The sequence below is a fragment of the Danio rerio genome, chromosome 24 (genome assembly GCF_049306965.1).
Source record: "Danio rerio strain Tuebingen ecotype United States chromosome 24, GRCz12tu, whole genome shotgun sequence".
NCBI classification, from domain to species: Eukaryota; Metazoa; Chordata; class Actinopteri; order Cypriniformes; family Danionidae; genus Danio; species Danio rerio.
In genome coordinates this window covers 2,892,186-2,918,225 of record NC_133199.1, presented here as the reverse complement: position 1 = coordinate 2,918,225, position 26,040 = coordinate 2,892,186, and the positions used below count along the sequence as shown (strand labels likewise).

Sequence of the window (26,040 nt, the reverse complement as noted above, 5' to 3'; positions counted from 1 at the left end):
TGAATGAAAACATCCAGCAGAGGGTTAAATCTGAAAGTGCACCGTGTTTAAAAATAAAGGTCCAAGAAATCCTGGAGCATTTTTTTTGAGATTTTAACAGATTTGTGTGTGTTGAGCATCATTTAAGACAATGTTAGCAGCTGTCAGCTTTAATTGTGGGGTAAACTGGATAATTTTGAGCTTCAGTCAGATAATTTCATCTTCCGGGTTTAAAATGATATTTGGGGCGGATCAAAATTGCTGATGTAGTGCAAAATTGCAAGTGGAGTGATGACATGTCGGTTTCTCATTATTATTCATAGCGGAATTTTCTTATCCTATGAGAAGAGCCGGCTTCTTAATTATTCATGACTGCGCATGCTTTCCGAAGGCAAGACAGACCTGCCAGTGCCAAGCTGTGAGACCTTATACGTTAATGACTGGGTGAGACCGTGTCCAGGAACCTACAGACCCATGGCACACAGAATTTAGCCGTTCATGAATGGTCGTATGTGTTTGTTTCCATGAGGAATTGCAAATGCAAATGTAATTATTTCACACTAACATTTAAGCTCTGTTGAGCGCGATCTTAAAAACCACCGATTTACCATAGTATTCACCAATGCTGAACAAAAATGGCCGTGATTGGCTGTGAAGGTCATCTGTTCACTGTTCTGCACCGGGTGCGGAAAAAAAACCACAGGGACACTGCAGTGTCTGTGTTTGCACTCGGTAAACATCGGTGAAGTGTGGTAAACTGAAGACCTTCACAGCCAAGCACCGTCATTTCTGTTGACGTGCTCAACAGCACTTAAATGTTAACAGGAAATGTAAGTTTTTTTTATTTCATTTCCAAAATTCAGGTTGGTGACGATAGTTGGTGTCTAATATAGTGAAGGAATCAGTTTATTAACTTGAGTTTGATAAATGCCTTCTAAAACGTGTGTTTGGGAAAAGAAATGTTCGCTAACTGGCATTTCCCGTAACTTAAAGCTAAATGAGCTCTGATATTCCTTTTTATTTTCACTATCCATTCAGAATGGACCTTCGGGTCACCAGGAAAGCGGTGAAATGTTACATTTGTGTTACTTTCTCTTTGCTGATAAGACATACAGCCAGGTACACAACAATACGCCATTGCGGAAGCCATTCCTGTTTGACTCCAAGCGATACTTACAGGTTTCTTCCCACCGCAGCCTCACTTTTGCTTTTAAAATGGCGGTCACGTGAAATCAGTCTATAGTCAACTAACTGCCTTAAAAGCCAAGGGTACTCACTTTTTAAAAGTATAGGCAGCCAATCGCTTTAAAAGCAATGGAATTCCTATTTTTTTAAGTATAGTCCACTAATCAGTTTAAAAACAAAGGCTTTATGTAGTTTTTTTTAATAGTATAAGCAACTATTAGCTTTAAAAGCAATGAATTTTAATTGTTTTAAAAAAATATTAAGTCAACTAACTGCTTTTTTGACAAAGTCTGATCACAAAAAGATGTGATTTCAAAGACCTGGGGCCTCATGTATCAACGCTGCGTACGCACAAAAACTTTGCGTACGCCAGGTTTCACGCTCAGAATCGCTCACGTTTGGATTTACTAACAATGAACTGAACGTGGGAATTTGCGCAGGTTCACGGCAGCTTTCTGGCAGGCGTACGCACATTTTTTGTGCGTGTCTGTTTTATTTCCATTGGCGACTCCTAGAGGCAGTTGTGTTAAATTCTTCTCTACAAAGTGTCTGATCCTTGCAATGGCAGCTGTATGAGACGGGTTCATATAGTAGGTATGTAAGATTTCAATACCATACAGTTGACCAGCTAAACATTAAAGCACAATTTGCAGCGGTCGCCTGTTTTCCCAATGTAATCTGAGCTATCTACTGCACGCACATTGCTATAAAGACACTATCTGAAGATGAATTTGCATGCGTGAATCAGAAACATTTCCATTCAATAAATGTGCAAATAAAATATGATGCACAAACTTATTGATGATTCCTACTTGTCTTTCTCGTGATAAATAGTGGGCAAAATCTGATATGTAGCGGGAAAAAAAGAAGAAAGAATTTATCAGACGCTGGATTCGAACCGAGATTGTGCTCGAACGTGTCAGTATATGATCATATGCTTCTTATGAGGTGCGCCACAGAGACTGCTGAGGGTGCTGCAACAGTTTACAGATATAAACCACACTATTTCTTTTGTAAATGCACTCAGTGCGATGTTCAGACCCAACTGTGTTAACCGTATCAGCTAAACTCTCCCACTCTATTTTTTTCTTTTGTTGTTAATTCCGGAGAACAAACTTGCAAGTAACACCGCTTTTCTCCGTTCTACCTCCAAAAGCAGCACCTCCAATTCACATTCTGTTCAAAGTTTCTCTTTTTGCTTGATTTTGCCTTTGCTTTTTCGTTGGGTTTTGCCATTAGCATAGTCATTAGCATATTCATACGGGGGAGGAGGCAGGGAGGGGTTTTGTGCTCGTGCATGTTGCGCTCAGTTTCACGTTCATTCAGATGTACAAAAGAATATGCGTGAGATTCCGCGTACGCAGTGTTTCATACATCTGAAATTTTTTCTGCGTACGCACATTTACAGCTTTGTGCGTACGCAATGTTTTAGTAAGATTTCCACGCAAGTCTTCGTACATGAGGCCCCTGATGACTGATGATGCTATGAAAAGAAATTAGTGTGAAAGTATGTCAGTAAATCTCTTCATAAACAGGCTCACATACACAAAACTGTAGCACATTTATTCATTGCTTAGACCAATAGTTGGTTTTATCATTTTTATGGTGGGAAAATTTTTTAATCAGTATACTGCAAACGATAAGACATCACCCATCCCCATTCCAAGGAGAGCACTGACAAACTCAGTCACATTTCCTCTGGATGACAGAGTTCATTAGCACCAGCGCTGCATGTGCCATGTGCTAATAACGAAGCAGTCATTAGACAGCCAGTTACTAAGCTGTAAGGTAGCTACACTCTGAAAAAAAAGCGAGAAGGAAGCATATCTCCAGCCGTTTCATCTCCAAAGATGAGCAGTGTGGGGCATACGGACGCCCCAGTGCCACGCCAAGATCAAAGTATCGCCTGGCACCCGAGAAACCACCTCCACCAAGAAGAGGCAACTCCGCTCTGACAGCCAAATCCAAGCCTCCCACTATTTCATGGGATGAAGACGGGGAAAAAAAACAAGGGAGGATGGCAGAGAGGTGAAAGAAAATCTGCAAATAATGAGAGAAACCCACAGAGAAAGAGACAGACAGAGAACGGCTGAGAGCACACACTCAAGCGAGAGCTGGAAAATCTCAGATCACACACTTAAAAAAAAAACACACAACAGTGGATGACAGATGCAAAATTGTGTCTTGAGAAGGAAAGGGGCCAGTTGCGAGATAAAGAGCGAGTCATCTTTAGAAATACCGCGGTGACAGACACTTCAAAGGAGTCAGAAAACGAGCAGCAGGCTTTGAAGTGCACGTCATGTGCTTCTCCAACAGCTCGAGCGCATTAACTGTAACAAATCTGAGGTCAAAGCCACGCACAACACAAATACCATATGCACAAATAACAGAGGCAAAGTCATACAGTGTGTTCATCCTTTCTGCATGTAAGGTGTATTAAGGCTTTATAATCTTCATACAGTTGAAGTCAGAATTATTCGCCCTCCTGAATCATAGAAATCAAAGATGATTTCTATGATTTACTGTTTATTTCCTCCCTAATCTCTGTTAAACAGAGAGATTTCTTCAACACATTTGTAAACATAATAGTTTTAATAACTCATTTACAATTACTGATTTCTTTTCTCTTTGTCATGATGACAGCACATTTTCAACACACTAGTATTCAGCTTAAAGTGACATTTAAAGGCTTAACTAGGTTAATCAGGGTAAAATTAGGGTAATTGGACAAGTCATTGTATAACAGTAGTGTGTTCAGTAGACAATCCAAAACAAATATTGCTTAAGAGGGCTAAAAATATTGACCTTAAAATTATTTAAAAAAAAAAACCTGCTTCTATTTTAGCCGAAAAAACAAAACAAAAAACAAATAAGACTTTCTCCAAGAAAAACTATTACTGGAAATACTGTGATCAAAACGTTGCTCTGTTGAAGATCATTTGGGAAACATATGTAAGAAAAAGAAAAATAATTACAGGAGAGTGAATAATTTTGACTTCAACTGTATGTATGGCTGTGCAATAGTAGAATAGTTGGTGGTTCACTCTGCTGTGGCGACCTCTGATAAATCAAAGACTAAGCCAAAGGAAAATGAATGAATAAATGATGGAGAGTAAACAGTGAGCAAATATAAATTTTTTGGTGAACTATCCTACAAAATATTTGATTCATCTCACATAAAGATGACTTGTAATTTATCCCAAAAAAAAGCCCTTCAAAAATAAATGTTTTTATTTGGAAAGCAAATCTTCGATCAACATTACGACAGAATAATGGCTTAGCATGTTTCTATATAAAGTCTTGGCTCATCGGTTTACATTTCTCATGTTATCATCCATCCGATTAATAATAAACCTTTACGAATTTCTTCTTCTGTTGAACACGAAAGAGGAGATTTTGAGGTAAGCTGAAACCTGTTCCCATCGACTTCCATAGTATTTGTTTTTCCTAATATTGAATCAATGGTTACAGCTTTCTTCAAAATATCTTCTTTTGTGTTCAACAGAAGAAAGAAAATCATTAAGCGTGCAGTGGTTAGCATCACAACAAGAAGGTCACTAGTGCAAGCCCCGGCTGGGTCAGTCGGCATTTCTGTGTGGAGTTTGCATGTTCTCCCCGTGTTGACGTGGATTTCCTCTGAGTGCTCCGGTTTCCTCAATTGCCCGTAGTGTATGAGTTTCTGTGTGAATGTGAGTGTGTATGGGTGTTTCCCAGTACTGGATTGCGGCTGGAATGGCATACGCTGTGTTAAACATATGATGGAATAGTTGGCGGTTCATTCTGCTGTGGCGACCTCTGTTAAATCAGAGACTAAGCCGATGAATGAATGAACACATGAATGGAAAATTCAAAGATCATTTCTATGATTTACTCAATTTTTTTTACGTTAAGTGGTTGTACACAATTTATTTGAGCTTAATTTAAACAAAGTTAAACATTATTAAACTTAATTTGTTTGTTTAAATTCAACACAAATAAATTGTTCGCAACAAATCTGCATGCGACACTTTTTTCAGTGAGGGAGAGTAAACTGAGTAAATTTTCATTTTTGGGTGAACTATCCCTTAAAGTTCTCTAAACTCTCTTCACAGTGTTTAATTCATCTCACATGAGGATGCCTTAAAAAAAAAAGCCCTTCGAAAACAAATGTTTTTATTTGGAAAGCAAATCTTTGATCAACATTACGACAGAACAGTGGCTTAGAGTGTTTCTATATAAAGTACGGCCATCTTGGCTCATCGGTTTGCATCATTTCTCATGACATCATCCATCCGATTATTAATAAACCACTCATTTCAGCCCTTTGAGGCAACAGCTGACAGATATTTTCAGTGTTTTCAGCCATCTGGCAATAAGGTCATCAACAAGACAAAGCATTTGTCGAGAGGAAAACAGAGGGCGATCTGAAGCTCCATGGTGAATTGTGCTGGACAATTAAGCAGTTGGTCTTTGTCACCAGCGTAGGAATGGCTGATTCATCGAGCGGCACGTATTTTTCAGATCCTCAGAGAGAAAATCATCCTCTCTGCCAACCAGCCAGACTTAAACATGAGCCACCATGCGCGTAACAGAGCAACAAAGCGCTTGTGTGTGTGTGTTTTTTGAAGCGAATGCGTCATATTGTCGGATGTGGTTAAGCTGACCTTAAACAAACGCATAACGTGGCGTCCCATTGAATGTAGCGGGTGGGAGCGTGATTAACACACGGACAGCTGAGAGAACGATATTTATAAAGGTGAACAGGAACTCTCGCTTTAGATCTTTTTCAGCGGCGGATTAGATAACGCTTGTTCTGTAGGCGACAATTAGCGTGGCTTCACCCATGGGCCGTTAAACACACAATTAAATTCACCTCACCAACACCAAACATGAGTAATAACAGGCATCTAAAAGAACATAAAACAAGTTGTTTCGTTGGTTCTCCGAAGTGGAACCAATTATAATAGCTTAATATTTAATGACACCTTCAGCTGTGAACACACAGGCGCTGTTTTATTAGCTAAAGACGCTTCCTGCCCCTGAAATGAATTGCATACGCACAGCTGGAAGAAAGTGATGACAAAAATACAGTTTAGAGAACTGTGGAAAACAAATGAGAAGAGAGACAGTGAGGGACAAGAGAAGACAAGAAAGAACAATCCACACACAGACTCACTGTGAAACTGCAAACACAAAAACACACACTTCACTGCAGTTTCAAGGTAAAATGAATGCTGTGAATGCCAGTGACTAATGTTAGTGCAAACTAGAGCTGCACGATTAATCGGAAAAAAGATTGCGGTCTTGATTTAACATTTTATGGCCATTTCCACTGTCAAAAAACGTAACAAAGCAAACCGTTCTGTAACACTTGTCCGGCACCCTTTTGAAAACACAAGAAAGGGTAGCGAAAGGTGGAGCTACACGCGTAGCTGAACGCTGACTGGGTACAGAGATACTACAGAGATACTGCATTACTTTAGCGCAATTTATGTTACTATAATGGTGTTTGAGGATAAGCAAGCAAAAGGAGGAGAAGAAGACATGGATGAGAGAGGAGTATGAGCAATGAGTAAAAGAGAGAAAAACAAGCCGTAACAAGAGAAACTAGAAGAGATTTGAAGAGACAAGAAGAGATGAGAAGTCAAATAGAGAAAGCAATAAGAACTACAGAGAGAGGAGTCTTGAAGGGTCAACACAAGGACAGAAAGAAAAAATGATTGATGAGGAGAGGGGAAATCTGAAGAAGAGGAAAAAACCCCAATGAGATGAGGTGCACTTATAAAAATAAAGGTTCTCTATTTATTTGCTTTGATGGTTCCATGAAGAACATTCAGTGACTATGTTTACATGGACACCAATAATTTAATTTAGACAATACTCTGATTAAGAGTTAACCATGTAAACAGCGATTTTTGATTCATTTAATCAGATGAAGGTCATAATCGAACTAAAGAGAAATGGAATTAGGACATGTGGAGTATGCAGATTTTAGTCGCATTATTGAAGTGCATGTAAACACCTTAATCGAACTATTACCGTCATGTAGGACAGGATAGTCCACACACACACATGCGCTCGAACTCACACAAGCATACACAGACATACACACGCGCACACACACACACATGGCTGTTTGACACTCCTTGCACCTACTGAGTCAGTGCAGACCACAGACACCTGCATTGTGATTTTTTTTTCTTACATTCAGCATGCGGTATGAACTTCTGTTAAAACAACACTCTTCCAGCAGTACATAGTTGCATCTAATATTTGGTTTGTCACGGAGGACATGCATGAAATGTTCGTGAATGAAAGTGAAAGTGCCAAACTGCAGTTGAAGTCGACAAATTAATAATGAAACACCCCATGTTGCATGAAACTCTGGAGGAAATGTGGATAGCACGGTGATGCAATGACAGCAATCTAATTATTTGCTATACCATGTAAAACGGTATCATGAAAGTAACACTCAAAAAGCAACTCATGTAAACACCTTAATCATATTATTCGCTTAATTAGATTAAAGCAAATAATTTGATTACTGATGTCCATGTAAACGTAGTCAGTGAGACATTTTATTCCACAAAGAGGTTCATTAGAGTTAAAAAATGGTTCTTTAGACTAAACGAATGTTCTTCACACAATCAGAACAATGCTATCTGAAAACTTTTCACAAAAAAGATTATTTGGCAACCCAAAAAGGTTCTTCTATTATTGTGAAAGTGACTTTTTCGCTCTTCCATGGCCACTTTATTTTTAAAATGTTTGAGAAGAGCAGTAGAATAGCCCAAGAAATACGACACAATGAAAAGAGAAGGAGAAATAAGACAAGTTGAGCAAGAGAGAAACAAGAAAAGTCAAGAACAATAATAAAAAAGGTTCCAAAATTCAACAGAACCATCAATACTGTAAGAATTGAAATATTACAAATATTTTTGATGTCTTTGACAATTCAAAACATGAGCTGAAAACAGGGCCAATTGACTCCACAACCCAGCAGGTGGGAATGCGGGAAAAACCAGTTCCTGCTGCATTTGCATCTGAGTCTGCTGAAACTCAGCTTCATCCACCCCATCTCACACATATGGTCTTTTCAATGTTTGAATGTTCTAGATTAACCAAACTGACTTTAACTATCATGTTTGATATCATTTGAAATGTCTCAGTGCGATTGGTACAATGGTCTCATTCTCTCAGAAATAGACATAATCAAAACAATAAATATATAACTTCAGGCATCTTTTGAACCACTGTGAAGGGTGTGACTTTTCCACTAAGTGTGAATGCCTTTTGTTATACACACACCCCCTTCCTTGAGGGAATTCTTGGATTATTTAAGGTAAGGTTTGAGAAAGGCTCAGGGCTATTCTGCCTAACCAGATCAGCCCATAACATGGAGCCTGCTACATGTTATGTATATTTCAAAGTCAGGATATGCATCTTTTCATCTTGGATTTATCTTTGATAATTTGATGTTTTGTATTGATCATTTATGAATTGACTGATTGAATTGGCATAATACATTTACCTGACTATTAAATTGTAATGTTTGACCATATTTTGCTCACTCTGTAATTATTAATTCAAGTAGATTACGCTGTATCCTTGTTTCCGCACGTTTTGCGTCAGGTCAGTAGACGGACTAAAATCCAGTTGAGTTGGAGCATTGGGCACACTAATTGTGTTTTAGGGATCCGACTGACTCTTGATATTGATTCATGTGAACTTAGGTGGAAAGGGAGATAACTTCCGTCTAGGTCAACAAGGTGTTGCACGACTAACCTAGATTGAGTACCCGACCTTTGTTTGAAGGTAATATTATTCTAAATTAAGTTCATATGGAAAACCATGGGCTTGGTGAAAACCAAAGTTACTATAGAGTCCAGTAGTCGGGTACATTTATATTAATGCCCTAACCTCTAATTAGAAATGATGATTGTCTTAACTCAAGGGTGTACACGTAAGCGGGACTAACTAAAGTATTTTAGAACGAGCGCGCTGGTAGCGGCCATCTAAAGTATTAGTCAATTACCTCTGTTTAATATTCAAGACTGACCGGAGTGTGACCGTGAGGGACGCCTTCGGCCGAGGCGATTTCTCTGAGCGACATGAGCACCCGAATGAACGGATGTAATAGTTACTAGTGAAGACAAAAGGTTCAAACATTTATCTAAATTACATATTGATATAATCTTCTTAATGTTTTATAATTGGAGTCAGATAAAACGAGGATAAATACATTAATATTCTAAACCACCTCATATTAAAATTGGAGTCAGATATGAGCTAAGTTTAATATAAATCAACATTGTGCACTGGAAAGACCGAACAGGCATTAAACCTTCATCCACCAGTGGACACCGGCATTGGGCCAACTGGGTGGACCTTACAACACCAATAATAAAAAGTGTTGGTTTTTTGACCAAGCTTCTGAAGGAAGACGACAAGTAGAAAGATCTGAAGAAAAAAGAAATGAAAACAAAAGGAGAAGCAAAAACAAGAAACAAGAGACTAACAAGAAAAAAAGAGAATAAATGTGAGAATAAGAAAAAAATGAGAGAACGTGAAGGCAAACAAAATATGAAGAGAAAGAGACAAAGACAGACAAGAGGAAAACAAGAGAAAATCTGAAGTGAAACTAACTGTGGAAGAGTCAAGCAAAGAAGAGATACAAGAAGACAAGAAGATTTGAATTAAAAACACATGAAACGAGGAGAGAAGAACGGAGAAATTAAACCAAAGTCAAGGAGAGACCAAACTAAATGACATAAAGACAGAAGAGAAATGATGAGAAGAGAAAAAAGAGAAGAGGAAGAAGAAGAAACAGTCAAGAAGACATGAAGAAACAAGATGGACAATAGAGAGAAATAAGAGAACAAAAAACTCAAAGGTGAAGTAAATAGAAGAGAACAGCACAGTCAAAACACAGAGCCAAAAGGAGTGATGCGAAGAAACAAAACGAAAGAGAGGAGAGACGAGTCTGAAACACTGTGATGTCAAAGCCTGAGCTAGAGATGAAGAGAGATTCTCTCAGAGATCAAACCCGCTGAGATGCTACTGAAGCTCAGCTATAATACTGAAAGCTCAAAATGACTGCTGGAGCTCTCAGACTCAACGGAGAGCAGTGACAGCCCATTATCATCCGCTTCACTTTCAGCAAACATATCACCTGCCCACATGCTTATTCATGCTCGTGAAGACGCCAGCAACGCAGTGCTGGAAACAACAATCAGGTGAAACAAAATAAAGATCTGAGAAGATGAAGAACGCCTGAAATGAGTTGTTGGTAATTCCAGACTTACTTCCGGCACAGATCTATTCAGAGAGAACTGTTTAGGACCACCAGGATTAAGGCATGCATGGGCAATGTGGGCAATTGCCAAGGGCGGCATCTTGCTAGGGGTGGCATGGAGTATCCCCTATCCTCCCCCCACACTTCACATTTGTCCGCAACAATCACAACTTTAAGTACTGTGAAGAATGTCAGGGGAGTTAACTCACACGTGACTTGTTTTAGCTCTTTTGGTCCGTTTAGAAACTTTGCCGTGTGAAAGAGAACCGCACTAAGAACAAAGAGGATCAATGTAACATTTGTAATTTCTGTTTCGGAACAACTGAATCGATTCACAGGTGTAAAAGCACCCTAAAAATGATGATGCTCCAGGTCCAGGATGAGCAATAGTGAATTTACACTGTATTAAAATGATGATGGTCCAGGATCAACATTAGTGAATTTACTCTGTATTAAAATCAAGATGGTCCAGGATCAACATTAGTGAATTTACACTGTATTAAAATGATGATGGTCCAGGATCAACATTAGTGAATTTACTCTGTATTAAAATGATGATGGTCCAGGATCAACAATAGTGAATTTACACTGTATTAAAGTGTTTATGATGGTCCAGGATCAACAATAGTGAATTTACACTGTATTAAAATGATGATGGTCCAGGATCAACAATAGTGAATTTACTCTGTATTAAAATCAAGATGGTCCAGGATCAACATTAGTGAATTTACACTGTATTAAAATGATGATGGTCCAGGATCAACAATAGTGAATTTACTCTGTATTAAAATGATGATGGTCCAGGATCAACAATAGTGAATTTACACTGTATTAAAATGATGATGGTCCAGGATCAACAATAGTGAATTTACACTGTATTTAAATGATGATGGTCCAGGATCAACAATAGTGAATTTACTCTGTATTAAAGTGTTTATGATGGTCCAGTATCAACATTAGTGGATTTACACTGTATTAAAATGATGATGGTCCAGGATCAACAATAGTGAATTTACTCTGTATTAAAATGATGATGGTCCAGGATCAACAATAGTGAATTTACACTGTATTAAAATGATGATGGTCCAGGATCAACAATAGTGAATTTACTCTGTATTAAAATGATGATGCTCCAGGATCAACCATAGTGAATTTACACTGTATTAAAATGATGATGGTCCAGGATCAACAATAGTGAATTTACTCTGTATTAAAATGATGATGGTCCAGGATCAACAATAGTGAATTTACTCTGTATTAAAATGATGATGGTCCAGGATCAACAATAGTGAATTTACTCTGTATTAAAATGATGATGCTCCAGGATCAACAATAGTGAATTTACTCTGTATTAAAATGATGATGGTCCAGGATCAACAATAGTGAATTTACTCTGTATTAAAATGATGATGGTCCAGGATCAACATTAGTGAATTTACACTGTATTAAAATGATGATGGTCCAGGATCAACATTAGTGGATTTACACTGTATTAAAATGATGATGGTCCAGGATCAACAATAGTGAATTTACACTGTATTAAAATGATGATGGTCCAGGATCAACATTAGTGAATTTACACTGTATTAAAATGATGATGGTCCAGGATCAACAATAGTGAATTTACTCTGTATTAAAGTGTTTATGATGGTCCAGGATCAACAATAGTGAATTTACACTGTATTAAAATGATGATGGTCCAGGATCAACAATAGTGAATTTACTCTGTATTAAAATGATGATGGTCCAGGATCAACAATAGTGAATTTACTCTGTATTAAAATGATGATGGTCCAGGATCAACAATAGTGAATTTACACTGTATTTAAATGATGATGCTCCAGGATCAACCATAGTGAATTTACACTGTATTAAAATGATGATGGTCCAGGATCAACAATAGTGAATTTACTCTGTATTAAAATGATGATGGTCCAGGATCAACAATAGTGAATTTACTCTGTATTAAAATGATGATGGTCCAGGATCAACAATAGTGAATTTACTCTGTATTAAAATGATGATGGTCCAGGATCAACATTAGTGAATTTACACTGTATTAAAATGATGATGGTCCAGGATCAACAATAGTGAATTTACACTGTATTAAAATGATGATGGTCCAGGATCAACAATAGTGAATTTACTCTGTATTAAAATGATGATGGTCCAGGATCAACAATAGTGAATTTACTCTGTATTAAAATGATGATGGTCCAGGATCAACAATAGTGAATTTACTCTGTAATAAAATGATGATGCTCCAGGATCAACAATAGTGAATTTACTCTGTATTAAAGTGTTTATGATGGTCCAGGATTAACAATAGTGAATTTACTCTGTATTAAAATGATGATGCTCCAGGATCAACATTAGTGAATTTACTCTGTATTAAAATGATGATGGTCCAGGATCAACAATAGTGAATTTACTCTGTATTAAAGTGTTTATGATGGTCCAGGATCAACAATAGTGAATTTACTCTGTATTAAAATGATGATGGTCTAGGATCAACATTAGTGAATTTACACTGTATTAAAATGATGATGGTCCAGGATCAACAATAGTGAATTTACACTGTATTAAAATGATGATGGTCTAGGATCAACATTAGTGAATTTACACTGTATTAAAATGATGATGGTCCAGGATCAACAATAGTGAATTTACTCTGTATTAAAATGATGATGGTCCAGGATCAACAATAGTGAATTTACACTGTATTAAAGTGTTTATGATGGTCCAGGATCAACAATAGTGAATTTACACTGTATTAAAATGATGATGGTCCAGGATCAACAATAGTGAATTTACACTGTATTAAAATGATGATGGTCCAGGATCAACATTAGTGAATTTACACTGTATTAAAATGATGATGGTCCAGGATCAACAATAGTGAATTTACACTGTATTAAAATGATGATGGTCCAGGATCAACATTAGTGAATTTACACTGTATTTAAATGATGATGGTCCAGGATCAACAATAGTGAATTTACACTGTATTAAAATGATGATGGTCCAGGATCAACATTAGTGGATTTACACTATATTAAAATGATGATGGTCCAGGATCAACAATAGTGAATTTACACTGTATTAAAATGATGATGGTCCAGGATCAACAATAGTGAATTTACACTGTATTAAAATGATGATGGTCCAGGATCAACAATAGTGAATTTACACTGTATTAAAATGATGATGGTCCAGGATCAACAATAGTGAATTTACTCTGTATTAAAATGATGATGGTCCAGGATCAACATTAGTGAATTTACACTGTATTTAAATGATGATGGTCCAGGATCAACATTAGTGAATTTACACTGTATTAAAATGATGATGGTCCAGGATCAACAATAGTGAATTTACTCTGTATTAAAATGATGATGCTCCAGGATCAACCATAGTGAATTTACTCTGTATTAAAATGATGATGGTCCAGGATCAACAATAGTGAATTTACTCTGTATTAAAATGATGATGGTCCAGGATCAACAATAGTGAATTTACTCTGTATTAAAATGATGATGGTCCAGGATCAACATTAGTGAATTTACACTGTATTTAAATGATGATGGTCCAGGATCAACATTAGTGAATTTACACTGTATTAAAATGATGATGGTCCAGTATCAACATTAGTGGATTTACACTGTATTAAAATGATGATGGTCCAGGATCAACAATAGTGAATTTACTCTGTATTAAAGTGTTTATGATGGTCCAGGATCAACAATAGTGAATTTACACTGTATTTAAATGATGATGGTACAGGATCAACAATAGTGCATTTACACTGTATTAAAATGATGATGGTCCAGGATCAACAATAGTGAATTTACTCTGTATTAAAATGATGATGGTCCAGGATCAACAATAGTGAATTTACACTGTATTAAAATGATGATGGTCCAGGATCAACAATAGTGAATTTACTCTGTATTAAAATGATGATGGTCCAGGATCAATAATAGTGAATTTACTCTGTATTAAAGTGTTTATGATGGTCCAGGATCAACATTAGTGAATTTACTCTGTATTAAAATGATGATGGTCCAGGATCAACATTAGTGAATTTACTCTGTATTAAAATGATGATGGTCCAGGATCAACAATAGTGAATTTACTCTGTATTAAAATGATGATGGTCCAGGATCAACAATAGTGAATTTACTCTGTATTAAAGTGTTTATGATGGTCCAGGATCAACAATAGTGAATTTACACTGTATTAAAATGATGATGGTCCAGGATCAACAATAGTGAATTTACTCTGTATTAAAGTGTTTATGATGGTCCAGGATCAAAAATAGTGAATTTACACTGTATTAAAATGATGATGGTCCAGGATCAACAACAGTGAATTTACACTGTATTAAAATGATGATGGTCCAGGATCAACAATAGTGAATTTACTCTGTATTAAAATGATGATGGTCCAGGATCAACAATAGTGAATTTACTCTGTATTAAAATGATGATGGTCCAGGATCAACAATAGTGAATTTACACTGTATTAAAATGATGATGGTCCAGGATCAACATTAGTGAATTTACTCTGTATTAAAATGATGATGGTCCAGGATCAACAATAGTGAATTTACACTGTATTAAAATGATGATGGTCCAGGATCAACAATAGTGAATTTACTCTGTATTAAAATGATGATGGTCCAGGATCAACAATAGTGAATTTACTCTGTATTAAAATGATGATGGTCCAGGATCAACAATAGTGAATTTACACTGTATTAAAATGATGATGGTCCAGGATCAACAATAGTGAATTTACTCTGTATTAAAGTGTTTATGATGGTCCAGTATCAACATTAGTGGATTTACACTGTATTAAAATGATGATGGTCCAGAATCAACAATAGTGAATTTACACTGTATTAAAATGATGATGGTCCAGGATCAACAATAGTGAATTTACTCTGTATTAAAATGATGATGGTCCAGGATCAACAATAGTGAATTTACTCTGTATTAAAATGATGATGGTCCAGGATCAACAATAGTGAATTTACTCTGTATTAAAGTGTTTATGATGGTCCAGTATCAACATTAGTGGATTTACACTGTATTAAAATGATGATGGTCCAGGATCAACAATAGTGAATTTACTCTGTATTAAAATGATGATGGTCCAGGATCAACAATAGTGAATTTACTCTGTATTAAAATGATGATGGTCCAGGATCAACAATAGTGAATTTACTCTGTATTAAAATGATGATGGTCCAGGATCAACATTAGTGAATTTACACTGTATTAAAATGATGATGGTCCAGGATCAACAATAGTGAATTTACACTGTATTAAAATGATGATGGTCCAGGATCAACATTAGTGAATTTACACTGTAATAAAATGATGATGGTCCAGGATCAACATTAGTGAATTTACACTGTATTAAAATGATGATGGTCCAGGATCAACATTAGTGAATTTACACTGTATTAAAATGATGATGGTCCAGGATCAACAATAGTGCATTTACACTGTATTTAAATGATGATGGTCCAGGATCAACAATAGTGAATTTACACTGTTTTAAAATGATGATGGTCCAGGATCAACATTAGTGAATTTACACTGTTTTAAAATGATGATGGTCCAGGATCAACAATAGTGAATTTACTCTGTATTTAAATGATGATGGTACAGGATCAACAATAGTGCATTTACACTGTATTAAAATGATGATGGTCCAGGATCAACAATAGTGCATTTACACTGTATTAAAATGATGATGGTCCAGGATCAACAATAGTGAATTTACACTGTATTAAAATGATGATGGTCCAGGATCAACAATAGTGAATTTACTCTGTATTAAAATGATGATGGTCCAGGATCAACAATAGTGAATTTACACTGTATTTAAATGATGATGGTCCAGGATCAACAATAGTGAATTTACACTGTATTAAAGTGTTTATGATGGTCCAGGATCAACAATAGTGAATTTACACTGTATTAAAATGATGATGGTCCAGGATCAACAATAGTGAATTTACACTGTATTAAAATGATGATGGTCCAGGATCAACAATAGTGAATTTACACTATATTAAAATGATGATGGTCCAGGATCAACAATAGTGAATTTACTTTGTATTAAAATGATGATGGTCCAGGATCAACAATAGTGATTTTACTCTGTATTAAAATGATGATGGTCCAGGATCAACAATAGTGAATTTACACTGTATTAAAATGATGATGGTCCAGGATCAACAATAGTGAATTTACTCTGTATTAAAGTGTTTATGATGGTCCAGGATCAACAATAGTGAATTTACTCTGTATTAAAATGATGATGGTCCAGGATCAACAATAGTGAATTTACACTGTATTAAAATGATGATGGTCCAGGATCAACAATAGTGAATTTACACTGTATTAAAATGATGATGGTCCAGGATCAACAATAGTGAATTTACACTGTATTAAAATGATGATGGTCCAGGATCAACAATAGTGAATTTACACTGTATTAAAATGATGATGGTCCAGGATCAACATTAGTAAATTTACACTGTATTAAAATGATGATGGTCCAGGATCAACAATAGTGAATTTACTCTGTATTAAAATGATGATGGTCCAGGATCAACAATAGTGAATTTACTCTGTATTAAAATGATGATGGTCCAGGATCAACAATAGTGAATTTACCCTGTATTAAAATGATGATGGTCCAGGATCAACAATAGTGAATTTACTCTGTATTAAAATGATGATGGTCCAGGATCAACAATAGTGAATTTACCCTGTATTAAAATGATGATGGTCCAGGATCAACAATAGTGAATTTACTCTGTATTAAAATGATGATGGTCCAGGATCAACAATAGTGAATTTACTCTGTATTAAAATGATGATGGTCCAGGATCAACAATAGTGAATTTACTCTGTATTAAAATGATGATGGTCCAGGATCAACAATAGTGAATTTACACTGTTTTAAAATGATGATGGTCCAGTATCAACATTAGTGGATTTACACTGTATTAAAATGATGATGGTCCAGGATCAACAATAGTGAATTTACTCTGTATTAAAATGATGATGCTCCAGGATCAACAATAGTGAATTTACACTGTATTAAAGTGTTTATGATGGTCCAGGATCAACAATAGTGAATTTACACTGTATTAAAATGATGATGGTCCAGGATCAACAATAGTGAATTTACTCTGTATTAAAGTGTTTATGATGGTCCAGTATCAACATTAGTGGATTTACACTGTATTAAAATGATGATGGTCCAGGATCAACAATAGTGATTTTACACTGTATTAAAATGATGATGGTCCAGGATCAACAATTGTGAATTTACTCTGTATTAAAATGATGATGGTCCAGGATCAACAATTGTGAATTTACTCTGTATTAAAATGATGATGGTCCAGGATCAACAATAGTGAATTTACTCTGTATTAAAATGATGATGCTCCAGGATCAACAATAGTGAATTTACTCTGTATTAAAGTGTTTATGATGGTCCAGTATCAACATTAGTGGATTTACACTGTATTAAAATGATGATGGTCCAGGATCAACAATAGTGAATTTACACTGTATTAAAATGATGATGGTCCAGGATCAACATTAGTGAATTTACTCTGTATTAAAATGATGATGGTCCAGGATCAACAATAGTGAATTTACTCTGTATTAAAATGATGATGGTCCAGGATCAACATTAGTGAATTTACACTGTATTAAAATGATGATGGTCCAGGATCAACAATAGTGAATTTACACTGTATTAAAATGATGATGGTCCAGGATCAACATTAGTGAATTTACACTGTAATAAAATGATGATGGTCCAGGATCAACATTAGTGAGTTTACACTGTATTTAAATGATGATGGTCCAGGATCAACAATAGTGAATTTACACTGTTTTAAAATGATGATGGTCCAGGATCAACATTAGTGAATTTACACTGTATTTAAATGATGATGGTACAGGATCAACAATAGTGCATTTACACTGTATTAAAATGATGATGGTCCAGGATCAACAATAGTGCATTTACACTGTATTAAAATGATGATGGTCCAGGATCAACAATAGTGAATTTACACTGTATTAAAATGATGATGGTCCAGGATCAACAATAGTGAATTTACTCTGTATTAAAATGATGATGGTCCAGGATCAACAATAGTGAATTTACACTGTATTTAAATGATGATGGTCCAGGATCAACAATAGTGAATTTACACTATATTAAAATGATGATGGTCCAGGATCAACAATAGTGAATTTACTTTGTATTAAAATGATGATGGTCCAGGATCAACAATAGTGATTTTACTCTGTATTAAAATGATGATGGTCCAGGATCAACAATAGTGAATTTACACTGTATTAAAATGATGATGGTCCAGGATCAACAATAGTGAATTTACTCTGTATTAAAGTGTTTATGATGGTCCAGGATCAACAATAGTGAATTTACTCTGTATTAAAATGATGATGGTCCAGGATCAACAATAGTGAATTTACACTGTATTAAAATGATGATGGTCCAGGATCAACAATAGTGAATTTACTCTGTATTAAAATGATGATGGTCCAGGATCAACAATAGTGAATTTACCCTGTATTAAAATGATGATGGTCCAGGATCAACAATAGTGAATTTACTCTGTATTAAAATGATGATGGTCCAGGATCAACAATAGTGAATTTACTCTGTATTAAAATGATGATGGTCCAGGATCAACAATAGTGAATTTACTCTGTATTAAAATGATGATGGTCCAGGATCAACAATAGTGAATTTACTCTGTATTAAAATGATGATGGTCCAGGATCAACATTAGTGAATTTACACTGTATTAAAATGTTGATGGTCCAGGATCAACAATAGTGAATTTACTATGTATTAAAATGATGATGGTCCAGGATCAACATTAGTGAATTTACACCGTATTAAAATGATGATGGTCCAGGATCAACAATAATGAATTTACACTGTATTAAAATGATGATGGTCCAGGATCAACATTAGTGGATTTACACTGTATTAAAATGATGATGGTCCAGGATCAACAATAGTGAATTTACACTGTTTTAAAATGATGATGGTCCAGTATCAACATTAGTGGATTTACACTGTATTAAAATGATGATGGTCCAGGATCAACAATAGTGAATTTACTCTGTATTAAAATGATGATGCTCCAGGATCAACAATAGTGAATTTACACTGTATTAAAGTGTTTATGATGGTCCAGGATCAACAATAGTGAATTTACACTGTATTAAAATGATGATGGTCCAGGATCAACAATAGTGAATTTACTCTGTATTAAAGTGTTTATGATGGTCCAGGATCAACAATAGTGAATTTACTCTGTATTAAAATGATGATGCTCCAGGATCAACAATAGTGAATTTACACTGTATTAAAGTGTTTATGATGGTCCAGGATCAACAATAGTGAATTTACACTGTATTTAAATGATGATGGTCCAGGATCAACAATAGTGAATTTACTCTGTATTAAAGTGTTTATGATGGTCCAGGATCAACAATAGTGAATTTACACTGTATTAAAATGATGATGGTCCAGGATCAACAATAGTGAATTTACTCTGTATTAAAATGATGATGGTCTAGGATCAACATTAGTGAATTTACTCTGTATTAAAATGATGATGGTCCAGGATCAACAATAGTGAATTTACACTGTATTAAAATGATGATGGTCCAGGATCAACAATAGTGAATTTACTCTGTATTAAAATGTTGATGGTCCAGGATCAACATTAGTGAATTTACACTGTATTAAAATGTTGATGGTCCAGGATCAACATTAGTGAATTTACACTGTATTAAAATGATGATGGTCCAGGATCAACAATAGTGAATTTACACTGTATTAAAATGATGATGGTCCAGGATCAGCAATAGTGAATTTACTCTGTATTAAAATGATGATGGTCCAGGATCAACATTAGTGAATTTACACTGTATTAAAATGTTGATGGTCCAGGATCAACAATAGTGAATTTACACTGTATTAAAATGATGATGGTCCAGGATCAACAATAGTGAATTTACACTGTATTAAAATGATGATGGTCCAGGATCAACAATAGTGAATTTACACTGTTTTAAAATGATGATGGTCCAGGATCAGCAACAGTGAATTTACTCTGTATTAAAATGATGATGCTCCAGGATCAACAATAGTGAATTTACTCTGTATTAAAATGATGATGGTCCAGGATCAACATTAGTGAATTTACACTGTATTAAAATGATGATGGTCCAGGATCAACAATAATGAATTTACACTGTATTAAAATGATGATGGTCCAGGATCAACATTAGTGAATTTACACTGTATTAAAATGATGATGGTCCAGGATCAACAATAGTGAATTTACACTGTATTAAAATGATGATGGTCCAGGATCAACAATAGTGAATTTACACTGTAATAAAATGATGATGGTCCAGGATCAACAATAGTGAATTTACTCTGTATTAAAATGATGATGGTCCAGGATCAACAATAGTGAATTTACACTGTATTAAAATGATGATGGTCCAGGATCAACAATAGTGAATTTACACTGTTTTAAAATGATGATGGTCCAGGATCAACAATAGTGCATTTACACTGTATTAAAAAGATGATGGTCCAGGATCAACAATAGTGCATTTACACTGTATTAAAATGATGATGGTCCAGGATCAACAATAGTGCATTTACTCTGTATTAAAATGATGATGGTCCAGGATCAACAATAGTGAATTTACACTGTATTAAAATGATGATGGTCCAGAATCAACAATAGTGAATTTACCCTGTATTAAAATGATGATGGTCCAGGATCAACAATAGTGAATTTACTCTGTATTAAAATGATGATGGTCCAGGATCAACAATAGTGAATTTACTCTGTATTAAAATGATGATGGTCCAGGATCAACAATAGTGAATTTACTAAGTATTAAAATGATGATGGTCCAGGATCAACAATAATGAATTTACACTGTATTAAAATGATGATGGTCCAGGATCAACATTAGTGGATTTACACTGTATTAAAATGATGATGGTCCAGGATCAACAATAGTGAATTTACACTGTTTTAAAATGATGATGGTCCAGTATCAACATTAGTGGATTTACACTGTATTAAAATGATGATGGTCCAGGATCAACAATAGTGAATTTACTCTGTATTAAAGTGTTTATGATGGTCCAGGATCAACAATAGTGAATTTACTCTGTATTAAAATGATGATGCTCCAGGATCAACAATAGTGAATTTACTCTGTATTAAAATGATGATGGTCTAGGATCAACATTAGTGAATTTACACTGTATTAAAATGATGATGGTCTAGGATCAACAATAGTGAATTTACACTGTATTAAAATGATGATGGTCTAGGATCAACATTAGTGAATTTACTCTGTATTAAAATGATGATGGTCCAGGATCAACAATAGTGAATTTACACTGTATTAAAGTGTTTATGATGGTCCAGGATCAACAATAGTGAATTTACACTGTATTAAAATGATGATGGTCCAGGATCAACAATAGTGAATTTACACTGTATTAAAATGATGATGGTCCAGGATCAACAATAGTGAATTTACTCTGTATTAAAATGTTGATGGTCCAGGATCAACATTAGTGAATTTACACTGTATTAAAATGTTGATGGTCCAGGATCAACATTAGTGAATTTACACTGTATTAAAATGATGATGGTCCAGGATCAACAATAGTGAATTTACTCTGTATTAAAATGTTGATGGTCCAGGATCAACATTAGTGAATTTACACTGTATTAAAATGTTGATGGTCCAGGATCAACAATAGTGAATTTACACTGTATTAAAATGATGATGGTCCAGGATCAGCAATAGTGAATTTACTCTGTATTAAAATGATGATGGTCCAGGATCAACATTAGTGAATTTACACTGTATTAAAATGTTGATGGTCCAGGATCAACAATAGTGAATTTACACTGTATTAAAATGATGATGGTCCAGGATCAACAATAGTGAATTTACACTGTATTAAAATGATGATGGTCCAGGATCAACAATAGTGAATTTACACTGTTTTAAAATGATGATGGTCCAGGATCAACAATAGTGCATTTACACTGTATTAAAAAGATGATGGTCCAGGATCAACAATAGTGCATTTACACTGTATTAAAATGATGATGGTCCAGGATCAACAATAGTGCATTTACTCTGTATTAAAATGATGATGGTCCAGGATCAACAATAGTGCATTTACACTGTATTTAAATGATGATGGTCCAGGATCAACAATAGTGAATTTACACTGTATTAAAGTGTTTATGATGGTCCAGGATCAACAATAGTGAATTTACTCTGTATTAAAATGATGATGGTCCAGGATCAACAATAGTGAATTTACTCTGTATTAAAGTGTTTATGATGGTCCAGGATCAACATTAGTGAATTTACACTGTATTAAAATGATGATGGTCCAGGATCAACAATAGTGAATTTACACTGTATTAAAATGATGATGGTCCAGGATCAACAATAGTGCATTTACTCTGTATTAAAATGATGATGCTCCAGGATCAACAATAGTGAATTTACTCTGTATTAAAATGATGATGCTCCAGGATCAACAATAGTGAATTTACTCTGTATTAAAATGATGATGGTCCAGGATCAACATTAGTGAATTTACACTGTATTAAAATGATGATGGTCCAGGATCAACAATAATGAATTTACACTGTATTAAAATGATGATGGTCCAGGATCAACAATACTGAATTTACACTGTATTAAAATGATGATGGTCCAGGATCAACAATAGTGAATTTACACTGTATTAAAATGATGATGGTCCAGGATCAACAATAGTGAATTTACTCTGTATTAAAATGATGATGGTCCAGGATCAACAATAGTGAATTTACTCTGTATTAAAATGATGATGGTCCAGGATCAACAATAGTGAATTTACACTGTATTAAAATGATGATGGTCCAGGATCAACATTAGTGAATTTACTCTGTATTAAAATGATGATGGTCCAGGATCAACAATAGTGAATTTACACTGTATTAAAATGATGATGGTCCAGGATCAACAATAGTGAATTTACTCTGTATTAAAATGATGATGGTCCAGGATCAACAATAGTGAATTTACTCTGTATTAAAATGATGATGGTCCAGGATCAACAATAGTGAATTTACACTGTATTAAAATGATGATGGTCCAGGATCAACAATAGTGAATTTACTCTGTATTAAAGTGTTTATGATGGTCCAGTATCAACATTAGTGGATTTACACTGTATTAAAATGATGATGGTCCAGGATCAACAATAGTGATTTTACACTGTATTAAAATGATGATGGTCCAGGATCAACAATTGTGAATTTACTCTGTATTAAAATGATGATGGTCCAGGATCAACAATTGTGAATTTACTCTGTATTAAAATGATGATGGTCCAGGATCAACAATAGTGAATTTACTCTGTATTAAAATGATGATGCTCCAGGATCAACAATAGTGAATTTACTCTGTATTAAAGTGTTTATGATGGTCCAGTATCAACATTAGTGGATTTACACTGTATTAAAATGATGATGGTCCAGGATCAACAATAGTGAATTTACACTGTATTAAAATGATGATGGTCCAGGATCAACATTAGTGAATTTACTCTGTATTAAAATGATGATGGTCCAGGATCAACAATAGTGAATTTACTCTGTATTAAAATGATGATGGTCCAGGATCAACATTAGTGAATTTACACTGTATTAAAATGATGATGGTCCAGGATCAACAATAGTGAATTTACACTGTATTAAAATGATGATGGTCCAGGATCAACATTAGTGAATTTACACTGTAATAAAATGATGATGGTCCAGGATCAACATTAGTGAATTTACACTGTATTAAAATGATGATGGTCCAGGATCAACATTAGTGAATTTACACTGTATTAAAATGATGATGGTCCAGGATCAACAATAGTGCATTTACACTGTATTTAAATGATGATGGTCCAGGATCAACAATAGTGAATTTACACTGTTTTAAAATGATGATGGTCCAGGATCAACATTAGTGAATTTACACTGTTTTAAAATGATGATGGTCCAGGATCAACAATAGTGAATTTACTCTGTATTTAAATGATGATGGTACAGGATCAACAATAGTGCATTTACACTGTATTAAAATGATGATGGTCCAGGATCAACAATAGTGCATTTACACTGTATTAAAATGATGATGGTCCAGGATCAACAATAGTGAATTTACACTGTATTAAAATGATGATGGTCCAGGATCAACAATAGTGAATTTACTCTGTATTAAAATGATGATGGTCCAGGATCAACAATAGTGAATTTACACTGTATTTAAATGATGATGGTCCAGGATCAACAATAGTGAATTTACACTGTATTAAAGTGTTTATGATGGTCCAGGATCAACAATAGTGAATTTACACTGTATTAAAATGATGATGGTCCAGGATCAACAATAGTGAATTTACACTGTATTAAAATGATGATGGTCCAGGATCAACAATAGTGAATTTACACTATATTAAAATGATGATGGTCCAGGATCAACAATAGTGAATTTACTTTGTATTAAAATGATGATGGTCCAGGATCAACAATAGTGATTTTACTCTGTATTAAAATGATGATGGTCCAGGATCAACAATAGTGAATTTACACTGTATTAAAATGATGATGGTCCAGGATCAACAATAGTGAATTTACACTGTATTAAAATGATGATGGTCCAGGATCAACAATAGTGAATTTACACTGTATTAAATAGATGATGGTCCAGGATCAACAATAGTGAATTTACACTGTATTAAAATGATGATGGTCCAGGATCAACATTAGTAAATTTACACTGTATTAAAATGATGATGGTCCAGGATCAACAATAGTGAATTTACTCTGTATTAAAATGATGATGGTCCAGGATCAACAATAGTGAATTTACTCTGTATTAAAATGATGATGGTCCAGGATCAACAATAGTGAATTTACCCTGTATTAAAATGATGATGGTCCAGGATCAACAATAGTGAATTTACTCTGTATTAAAATGATGATGGTCCAGGATCAACAATAGTGAATTTACCCTGTATTAAAATGATGATGGTCCAGGATCAACAATAGTGAATTTACTCTGTATTAAAATGATGATGGTCCAGGATCAACAATAGTGAATTTACTCTGTATTAAAATGATGATGGTCCAGGATCAACAATAGTGAATTTACTCTGTATTAAAATGATGATGGTCCAGGATCAACAATAGTGAATTTACACTGTTTTAAAATGATGATGGTCCAGTATCAACATTAGTGGATTTACACTGTATTAAAATGATGATGGTCCAGGATCAACAATAGTGAATTTACTCTGTATTAAAATGATGATGCTCCAGGATCAACAATAGTGAATTTACACTGTATTAAAGTGTTTATGATGGTCCAGGATCAACAATAGTGAATTTACACTGTATTAAAATGATGATGGTCCAG

The 26,040-nt window shown here is 34.9% G+C and overlaps 1 protein-coding gene and 1 long non-coding RNA gene across 2 annotated transcripts in view; both read right to left on the bottom strand.

The window, feature by feature from the left end:
* lyrm4 (LYR motif containing 4) overlaps positions 1 to 26,040 on the bottom strand; it is a gene marked incomplete at its 5' end in the record, with an annotated part of 150,987 nt that overhangs the window by 62,762 nt on the left and 62,185 nt on the right.
* On the bottom strand, positions 88 to 6,963 carry LOC141380696 (uncharacterized). Its single transcript, XR_012399372.1, has 3 exons — positions 3,688 to 6,963; positions 2,630 to 3,649; positions 88 to 1,484 (listed from the first exon to the last, which is right to left on the bottom strand). It is a non-coding gene; the product is annotated as an uncharacterized lncRNA (long non-coding RNA).